Source organism: Sciurus carolinensis, chromosome 6 (assembly GCF_902686445.1).
Source record: "Sciurus carolinensis chromosome 6, mSciCar1.2, whole genome shotgun sequence".
NCBI lineage: Eukaryota > Metazoa > Chordata > Mammalia > Rodentia > Sciuridae > Sciurus > Sciurus carolinensis.
This window is the reverse complement of record NC_062218.1, coordinates 86,693,522-86,704,714: the sequence shown is the minus strand read 5'-3', so window position 1 is coordinate 86,704,714 and position 11,193 is coordinate 86,693,522. Positions and strand designations below refer to the sequence as shown.

Sequence of the window (11,193 nt, the reverse complement as noted above, 5' to 3'; positions counted from 1 at the left end):
CATCTTTTAACAACAGAAACTTTCTCTAGAAAACTTGGAAGCAAATGCTTCTAAACTCTATCACACCCTTCAATCTTCCTTCCCCAGAGTGTTCTGAACATAATTTAAAGGACTCATTCTCTGCTTTCTTCCTGTCCTCAGCACATAAATGGAAATGAATCAAAGATAATGTAGCCATCATCAATAATTTTGTAATAATGTATGTACATAGATATTGTAATAACTACTTGACTATTAAGCTGTCTTGATTTTTACCTTATGGTTCTTTGTTCTAAATTAGCAACATTAAATTAATGGGACAGATGATGTTTTGCTGAGACAAAATCATGGCTCCCAAGGTGATCGATAGCAGGAGATTATTTGGGGATTAATTTCTAAAGTCAGGAAAAATTTCATATAATTAAAAATGACTGGAAATCCCTTTGGAGAAAGAAGAGTGAGATTTCTTAATAGATCTAACACGTCTAGTTTCCTTGGCATTTGCATAGACTGCTGACAGTTGAGTCATGTCATGTTTCGTTTTGTTTTTAAAAGGTGTTCCTAAGTAGTTAAGTGTGTAGTTATATAAAAGTGATTATTTCTGTGCAACTGAAATCCTGCTGCAGAGATGGACATAGGCTTAAGAGGCCAGTAAGAAATAAAACCAAGTATGGAAACAGCAGATCTGTGACTTATCTTATGCTCATTTGTGGCAAAGGAATGTTGAATGTAGCTTTGGTTTTAGAGAAGATAAGATGCACCTCCTCTGTTGGATTTTGGTAGTAATTGGACCACAAACACATTTCCAAATCACTTATCAGTACTGATAATCATGCAAATTAACCAGGATATGGATCTTCTACAGTTTTTTTTTTTAAATTATAGTTTCTTCAAAACATAATCTGAGTTACTAAATTTCTCCTGTAGAATTTACTGATCCCTGAAAACATATTCTCAAAGTATTAGGACTCTCCAGTGACAGATACATTAAGATAAAATAATCCCTATTCATAAAGCACTAACACCTCAAGTTATCACAGCAAATGTATATCTACTTTGTAAAATGTAAGTGAAATGGAGGCACTGTTAATATGTGACATGAGCTACACAGAGGTTTTCCTGGAGGTTGCTGAAAGCTGGCTGAGCAGACAAGCTTCAGTCCTAAATAAACCAGCACAGTGGAAAAAGAAAAAATCTTCAAAAAAGAATTCCTTTTGAAGCTGTCACTGCAGTGAGTTAGCCTCTTTTGATTTGGTATTCACTGCTTTGGGACTAGAAATTGCTAGCTTCCATTTGCCTCGTGGCAAGGAAGAGAAAATGCATTTATCCATCCTGTAAGAAGACAACTTTCAGAAATGATGGCCTGTGCTGTTCCCAAAAGGGATCAAATGGAAGTCAGGCAGGCTTACCACCCTGCTTTTATAATCACTTGGTGAGAGGAGAATGTTATGGGAAGACTAGTGTCAGAGCATGTTCCTGTTTCCATCGTTTATGAATGCAAATAACAACATGAAGAATCTACAATGAAGTTTGAATTAATATTATTTCTTCACTCTGAATAATGAAACTGCTTTAGAGTCATATGTCCAGAGGAGTAAAATGAAAAGACAAAATCCACCAACTAGTTAAATAAAGTATTGTTTTAAAAAGTATTGTACTGTTTTAAAATTCTTGAGCTTTTTTAACTCCTTAGTGAACCATAATATATAAAACAGCAAAAATATAAGAAGATACAGCTTTCAAAATTTAAAAAAATGAACATGCTAAAGTAATAGCACCCAGGTCAAGAAACAAAGTTCTTCACTGTTGTCTCCTTTCTGAGGGTGTGGAATTTTAGCTTTTTATATTTACAGATGCACAATAGTTAAACATATATTTGTTTGAAACAGTTGTCTTTCAGCTAAAATCAGGCACCTTTAACTAGCTTGTCCACTCACTTCATAAGTTTTGGTTTGATAGTTTTAAATATTATATCTGGCTATTAAAAGTATTTGTTTTTTAAAAAAAAATTTCTCTTTTTCTTTCAGTCAAAAGTCCTATTAATATTTTTGCTTCCTTATTTCTCTTTTTAATATATAAAAACCACTTTTAAATGATAATCTAAATTTCCTTTTGCATTTTCCCAATTACTGTCTGTTCTTTCCACTGAGACTAGAATATACCTGCAAAAGTCCAGGAACCATTTAGAAAATACTGAACAAAATAAATCATGGAATAAAAAGTGACCTGAAGAGCGTGGATCACAGAAACCATTTTAAATACAATTTTAAATATAAAGCTGAAAACATATTTCTCATATAAAATGCTCTATTTTGAATTGTTGAATGATCTTGAGGGTATTTTTAAATAATGCATACCCTTTGGAATTCTTAACTGTTTTGTGCATTGATGTGTTAATTCTCTTTTGTTTAAGTTAAACTCATGGCTTATGAGTGATTTCAAAAAAAAGTTGGGTAACCTGCAAGTAAAACCATCCCATTGTGATTTGAAAATAGGAAATTTATATTCTACAAAAGCTGTAATTTAATTTGAGTGTTTTCTCAAAAGTTCAGTTCAAACTAAAATTAGTGGCCACATTTTTGTTTTTCAGCTCCATATGTTTTTTTAAGTTTGATCTTTTTAGATATACCTGACATATTATACATACGTGGAGTATAACTTATTCTAATTAGGATCTCATTCTTGTGGTTGTACATGATATGGAGTTTCACTGTGGTGTATTCATATGTGAGCATAGGAAAGTTAAGTCCAATCAATTGTCTTCATCAACTTAAAATACTATTTTATATTGTTTTGGTTTTTGGGTGAAAAAGATAATCCAAAGCATCTAATTTACATATAATTATATGTGCATATAGTTGCTGGTAATAATTAAGGATGACACTTGGAACACTGTAGTTCATATATTTGATTTAGTATTAATTTTCATTCATTCAATATATTTATATTGGAATGTGCAGTAAGGGTTAATGAACTAACATTTATAAAGTATTTTGGATTAAAGATAATATATAAATATTAAGAATCAATACTACATTAATGGAAAAATATTAAACCCTTCAGTGAACCATATTGCCTCAAAATTTTCACAGACATTAAGCAAGTGTTCACAGTGTAAGATGTCAGTGTAGAAAGGTCTATGGTTACTGCACAAATTTTACTTTACGTCCAATTATTAACTAGAGTATACTACCTCTAATTTAGGAATCAAGAAATGCCTGCAAAGAAACAGTGTTAGAAAGGTATGAAGCAAAAAAATAAACAGAAGCAAAAAGAAAGAAAAAAAAAAAAAAAAGAAATGAAGCAGGAGTTATAGTCTTACAAGAAGAAAGAATGGAAATTAATGTGCAAAGATAAGAAATGCAGAACAGGTGAAAGTTTTCCTGATTTGACAAAGAAAGAACAAATATTTCTGTTGGGAGAGATAGAGAGGATAGGAGGGTCTCTTTCTGGGTCCAGGTAGGGTTTATTTTATTTTGCTAACAGAACATTGTACAAATATTATTAAATGTTTTATTTGAATTATTTCATCAAATAATTTTTAAGGTCAAATATCTATTTATTCAGGGTACCCTTTCCATTTATAAAATTAAACAGTCAACTAACAACATAAAAGAAATTAGTTGTAAAGTGGGAAATGGAATGTGCAAACCCCAGCACTTCTCTCTAATGACTTCCTTCTTTCCTCAAAGCTCCTAGAACATGATAAAAAATACTGTGACCATGGGGAGAGCAGCGAGGACAGGGTGAAGGGCAGGAAGCCTGCTGGGTATGTGTGGTCATTAAAAAAAATACCACGACGAGTCTCACAAGGGAAAGAGATTTCTCTAAAACTGAACCATTTTCTCTACATTTTGTGTGAGTCAATGGGCAAGTAACTTCATTTCTTCTCTTAATTCCCTTTAGTCAAAGAAAATGCTATTTGCTTTGATTTAAGTGGAATTAATTGATGATTATTATTTCCAAGCTGTAAAAAGGAGTTAATAACAAGTGACTAAAAAAAAACACTGAAATTGTGCTGGGTGTGGGGGCACATGTTTGTAATCCCAATGGTTTGGAAGGCTGAGGCAGAGAATCACAAGTTCAAAGCCAGGCATAACAAGTTGGTGAGATCCTAAGCAACTTAGAGACCCTGTCTCTAAATTTTAAAAAACTTTTAAGAAGGGTGAGGATATGGCTCAATGGTTAAGACCCCTGGGTTTAATCCCTGGTACTTAAAAAAAAAAAAAAAAAGTTATAAAAACCATAAGTTGCAAAGGATGAATGAAGGTAAAACATAAGACGTTCTCAAAAACAAAAAATAGAGAGAAATTTGAAAAACTAGATTGCATGTAAATTTCTTCCCCTAAATACATCATTTTGTGTTGAACTGCTTAAAAAACACCCCATATTTTAAGAGATAAAGAATATTCTGAATATATTCTTAAAAAGAAAAGATAATGCAGTGCTTTACATATCTTTCTATAACTAGGTGAATGAATATGTAATCAGGAGGTTTAATGGCCATATTTAGACATTAAAATAAACAGGTGCCCAATGAAATAAATGAGATGAATAAGGACCATTTAGACTTCCATATTGATGATGATTAACCCAGTTGAAATGCAGGAAGTTAGAGAATCCGAGAGCTCACATTTACATGATGAGACTGGCAAGAGCTAAAAGTGCTGCAGGATAATAGACTTCTTTTAGATCGTTTAAGAGGTACTGAGTAGTCCTAAAAATTATTCGCATGACTCACATCAAGCTGCCTGTGTTCAATGAAAACTAGAAAAACATGAAGAACATCAGATTATAATTCTGAGATCAGTGGGATTAGAGAGCATCATGATTTAGAAATATCCCTACATGATAAGGGAAACAGATTACTCAATACATCAGAATGAAAAGGCACAAATGAGAGGAGGTAAATCATCCTGATCTTTCTTCATATTTATTGTGCATGAGTTCATTCCTTTAGTAACTATGGCCCCAAGGACTTTTAAAAACATTGACTCCATTACATATTTGTTTTATATTGTTAGAGCTTGATCTTTGGTACACATAAACTAGAAATCCAACACAAATTAAATTATTTTGGTTTTTAATAATGTTCTAGTAACTGTTCCACCCTAGGCAAGTCAGGTAACCTTTCTGAGCATTGATTTTTATTTCTGTAAAATGGAGGGACTGGGATAGATGGTCCCTTCTAGTTATGTTGTTCTCATTCTATTACCCTGAACTCTCTCTGTTCTTAGTCTCTGATTTTAAAAACAGGTGCTTGAAAAATAAATTTTATACAAGACATAGATGTATCGTTCTTACTCCTTTCATTTATTTATTTATTTATTTATTTATTTATTTATTTTATTGTAAACAAATGGGATACATGTTGTTTGTACATGGCGTAAAGGCATACATTTTGTGTAATCATATATTTACATAGGGTAATGTTGTTTGATTCAAAAATATGGAACGCTTCACGAATTTGCGTGTCATCCTTGCGCAGGGGCCATGCTAATCTTCTCTGTATCGTTCCAATTTTAGTATATGTGCTGCCGAAGCGAGCACCTTACTCCTTTCTTTTCAGAAGAAAAGTCAGTTTTCACTTCCACAATGCCTTCTCAGTTCAGGTTTCAACCCCTTCCCTATAAGTGAAAAGGTCTAAGAGGCTGCAGAATTTGTGTATGTGGAATGGTACTTTCTTGTCAATCATTCCTCTCTCAGCTAACTCCGTGGTCTTCTCCCTTTCTCTCCCTGTCTTGTCTCTGTTACTACATACATTTCACTCAAAAATTAAAAAATGTAAAAAATCAGGGACATAACTTATTTTGGCCCATTGTTCAAAAAATATATCTAACCCTAACCCTAAACCTAACCCTAACCCTAACACTAACCCCTCCCACCCCCCATTATGTGCCATCATCCGCTTATTTAGGGTTAGGGTTAGGGAGGGTGGCAAGAACGGAAGAAGGAAGGACTGTATAGAGGGAAAAGAGGGGTGGGAGGGGTGGGGGGGGAAGGGAAAAAATAACAAATGAATCAAACAACATTACCCTATGTAAATTTATGATTACACAAATGGTATGCCTTTACTCCATGTACAAACACAGAAGCAACATGTATCCCATTTGTTTACAAAAAGAAAAAAAAAAAATATATATATATATATATATCTAGATTAAATGTGAAGAAGGGGGAATCTCCAAGAAAGTTACATATGCATTGTAAGTGCCTTTTATTATAATATTTTTAAAATCCAAAGACCAAATTGTGTGTAAAAGTTAGGAATAAAAATAAACTCTCCTTCAAATTTCTAAGTGAAAATAAGTTTGTGAATAACCAGACAGTAATTAAGTGCATTTTCTTTTTTCAAAGTTCCTTTTATTCCTTAAGAGAATTGAGATTTAATTAAACTTATTTTGGTAAATGCAAATTATTCAACTCATGTCCTATGCCCCAGGAGATTACTTTGGCACACCAGTAGTACAGGAAAAAAAAAAAAAAAAGACTTCCATCCTTACTAGAAATATTTGAATGCCAGTTGTTAAAGTTTAGTTTGTATAAAAATCAACTGGGGAAGCTTGTTAAAGTTTCAGAATCCTGGGTCCAGTGGTATGCTGGTCATACACCACCTCCCCTGGAAAAATCATGCACAAATATATGTATTTATTGTAGTTTTTACTGTAAAAAAAATGTAGCACACAGTTTATTAAAAATTTAAAATATACAATAATTTATGTCTTGTGAATTCCATTACAAACAGTTGAATTTCACAGAATTCTTTCCTTGATTTTTATTGAACTCTTCCATAGCCTACCTATGGTTATAATTTTGTCCAATGAGTTGTTAAGACCAGAAAAATTGTTTATATTATCTGCATTATCGATGTTTTTTTTTCTATCATTTTCTTCAATCTAGACAGCCTACAAAACAATAGATTGAAGTCTGAGTTGCAGCATTTGTCAATGTCCATGATGTAAATTTTCACAGTGCAGCTAAATTTCAAGACACCAACTTGATGTCATTGAACACTGAGTTAGAAAGAAATGAGTGGCAACACAATGCTTTATAGTATTTCCACCACACAGATGCAACAGACGTAAAATCCCTTAAGAGCACAGATAACCATAAAATGTAGTAAAATAATTAGGAGGTGATAATTCTTTAGAATTGACTGCCTTTTCCAAATAATGACTATTTTTAACAATCAGCTCACAAAATACCTGCAAATTGCCAATTGGCACTTGTAAGCCTCTTGTGAAAGCCAGTTACTACCACCTGAGCCTTACTTGTGCATCGGATCCAGTAGGTTATTTTCAGACAGAAATTTCCATGTTCACCAAAGACAAGTCTGGGTTTAAGTAGGTCTAGATTAGATTTTCAGAAATTTTGATCTAGACTATATATTTTAGAGGTAATTCTATTAATGCCTTTCATTTAATTCAAATCACTTTAATGGAACATTATGAGGACAGCCTTTGTTTAAGAAAACCATCACAAAATTTTTAATATGTGAAAATATCTAGTGTAGATAAAAATATGGAGCTTGCTCATTCACTGTGGACTGTAAATTGTAAAAACTACATTGTTGGGTAATTTGCTAGACTCTGTTAAGAAAACACTATGACCCCCAAAATTCTATTTCTAGAAATCTACCCTGCAGTAGCAATACATGGTTACATAACACATTTCTTAACATTAAAGTTCACTAGAGCATTGCTTGTAATAGCAAAAGCTTAAAACTTAAACACCTTTAATAGAGAACAGGATACATAAATTATAGTATATCCATACAACAGGATACTAGGGAGCCGTTATAAATAATGGAAGAGTTCTGCATGTGCTGTCTTTGAAATATGCCCAGGGCACACTGTTAAGTGGAAAACAGCAGATTCAGATCATGTGGTCAGATTTCTGTCCAAAAAAGAAAAAAAGCACATGTATACATGTCTGTTGTTTCTTGGGTAAGGAAATATTAAGATAAGCAAATGAAAAGCTGATTAAATATAAACAGTAGTTGCCTGGAGGTTGGGGTGAGGAGTGTGAGGGAAGAAAGGGAGATGAGATCAAAGAGGGTTAGACATTTTTTTTTTCCTTAGCAGTAGTGGTATTGCAGTTTTTTAGTTTTTTTTTAAATGCTTTTCTGAATATCCAAAAGTTGGAAAAATAAACTTCAGAAGTGAAGTTTCTTTTAAAGGAAAAACATGCAGTTACATCCAGACTCCTCCAATTCTTGCTAGTATTTTAACTGTTAACCCAAATATTAAAGAATAGGTTTCCTTGTCCAAACACGACCCTTTTGCATTCTAAAATCGGCAAAGCTGTAGAAACCTGGTGTTTTTCATAAAAGTTTGGCAGCAAAATCTGACCTAAACAGACTGTAAGATTGACTTATCTTCTTATCCCTTTTGGGGTCAATATTTGAACATTCTGTTATTAGAATATTAGTGTATTTGATTAGGGATGGTGCTTCACATTAACAGAGGTGATAGAATATTATTATGTATTCATAATTTATGCACTAGAGTACCTTTCAAAAATGTTAGAAATTCTTAATTCCAAGCCACACCTGGCCCAAAATGTTTAAATAAAGGTTCATGTCCTCTTACCAAATAATATTAGAGAAACTGGAAGTGGCAGTTGCAGAGGGAAGGGAGGGAACCTGGCAGATGGCATGAGCAGCACAGCCTCAGGAAAGAAAGGGGAAACTGAGGGAAGTGTACTCTTCCTGAGAACCAGGGATGCAGCTTGTTTAAGTAGGGCTACTGTTCCTGGAACTGAGAACATGGAATCATTATGTGTACTCTGGAATGCTCTGTTTTCTGGAAGGTGGTCAGGACTGCTGGCCCATGTGCATGTCAGGGTCCTGTGCAGGCAAGGACCTGTTCAGTGTTAGGCAGGTGTCATCTATGTCTCTCTTTCAGTGCTGAGATTCAATGACTTTCAGGCATTTCAGCTGGGGATGAGAATTAATAAGGCCCATCCTCAACATTTGCAATTTCAAAGAAGAATCTTACATATGGAAAGCAATTCCTAATGCTCTAAAATATATAGGTTAAAATACTCTGACCCACAGTAGCACTCACTCTGCAGATTGAGTAAAAATAGGCTTGGTTTCTCTTGCTGGAAAGCAAGCAGGCAGAAAGTACTTGTACAGATTCGGGGAAGACAACCAAGGAAACATTGGGGAGCAATCTTTGACCCAGTTTCCCACCAAATTTGCAATCAGGTATCAGGGAGTCAGGAGCACTCAAATGCTTACACTGAAGTCAGAATAGTGTGCTTTATACTGGAATGAAATAATTTTAAGTGCAGCTGCCCTGCCACTGATCTCTGCTCTATCTTGTTCAAAAATGCATTAGCAAGGGATTTTTCCTAGGCTCACAATTTCAAAGCTTTTTCCAATAGCTTGCTGGCAGTAGCCTTGCAAGAGGCAGTGATGCAGCTGGAGCCACAGTGGAATTAGAATTCCTCTGGAGTCCTCTTTCCCCTTCCTCCTGTCACTGTGAGCATTCCTGCCTGCTTGCTCTACTACTCCTGTTGTGGAAAGATGGGAACCTCTTATGTGTGCACACATGAGAGTGTGCCTGCACAGGGGTAAACTGTGTCCAGGAATATCCACCTGCACAAACAATGCTGAAGCCACAACCAACTGGATCATAATAGCAGTAGGGCAAGAGAAACTCAAGTCTGAAGGTCGCCAGGTCCAGGCACTAATGTTCCCATGATTTTATGCAAACGGTTCCCCATGTGGGCTCCAAGTCAGTTTACTCTGAATTTCCAAAGGACAACAACAACAATGACAAAAACAAAAAAGCTAAAACAAAACAAGAAAACCTATATGAAAGTTATCTAGATTCTAAATGTAAAGCATAAATTTAGAACAAGAAGGATGCCCTTAAGAAATCAATCTGCAACTTGCATATCTCATCTAGGTGTGATCTTGGCTGCTTCTCAGTCCCCTCTCTCACTGCCCTTACTTTGTACTGGCTCACAGGGTCACAGCCATTATTTCATTTGCATTCATCCCATGAACAGGCAGCTACATGAGGGCAGACTTTTGTCCTTACTATTCTTTGTCTCCTTGTGGCATACTGTTCAAATTAAAATGAGTTGAAGTAGTAGCTTGACAAAAAAGGAGGTTATAGAAAGCACAGAAAAGCAGATAGGAGGAGGCAATAAGCCCTGCACCATGGAAAAAAGTCTGTGTACTCCTAAAAATTTGAGAGAAATCAGAGCACAATAGTGAACATTCAGTATGGCATTCCAAGATTCTAAAGAAAGAGGAAAGGGAATAAGCAAGATTTGGAACTAACATTTATTGCCAATCTGCTCTGTATTAGTTACAACTATAGGAATTTAACATATGCTATTTAATTTATTTTCAAAAGACATATAATATATTTTAGAAAGACTTCTATCTGAAATGCTTTAAAGTTATAGTACTTATAGGGCTAAGACTATAGCTTTCTGGAAAATGTAGCTATTGAAAATGATCATCCCCCAAGGATTCTAACTAAAATTTTATGATATAATTTTAATAATATAACCCCAGAAATTTGGAGACTGAACTTTTTAAGGTTCACATCAAGGAGAGTTGAAAATAGGATTTCTAAGTTTGACTCATTTAATTTTGAATGTACGTAATAAACACTCACTTTAAGGAAAAGCAATCTTTTTTGGCTATACTCCCAGGAACTTGTTACAATTTATAAAATGCAGGTGCACACTGAGGGCTCTGATGAAGGTATGGAAGCAAGACCTGTGTGTGTGTCTGTGTGGTGTCATAGACAATACCTAGTTTTCCTATGTATACAAAATGCTTAACGACAGTAGGCGGATGATAGCTTGGAAATTTTGCCAACCAAGGACAATAGGGCCATATGCTTGGGAAGACCTCCATTCTAAGAATATCATTTCAACTTCAATTGGTGAACACATAGGATTTCTAATTCGAGAACCGTACTATTGTTGGAGATTAGGAAGTTTATGCCAGAAATAAGAAGGCAGTTTTTGTAAGATTCCCCTGGGCTGAAACATTCAAAAAAAAAAAAAATTCAGCATCATTCTATAACATCTCAGGGGAAATTTTTCTTCAGAAAATTTGCGGGAAAAGAAAACAACCCAAAAAGCAAACAGACTTTGCTAAATTAAAAAAAAAAGAAAAAAGAAATTGACCAAATCAAACCAAACAAAACTGTGTATGTTGGTGGTGGGGGTACTCGGGTGGGG

General features: G+C 34.5%; 1 protein-coding gene and 1 non-coding gene across 11 annotated transcripts in view; both read right to left on the bottom strand.

The window, feature by feature from the left end:
* Pam (peptidylglycine alpha-amidating monooxygenase) overlaps positions 1-11,193 on the bottom strand; it is a 288,617-nt gene that overhangs the window by 84,407 nt on the left and 193,017 nt on the right. The window lies entirely within an intron of this gene.
* Positions 5,423-5,529, bottom strand: LOC124987773 (U6 spliceosomal RNA). The gene has a single exon (XR_007109282.1). It is a non-coding gene; the product is annotated as a U6 spliceosomal RNA (small nuclear RNA).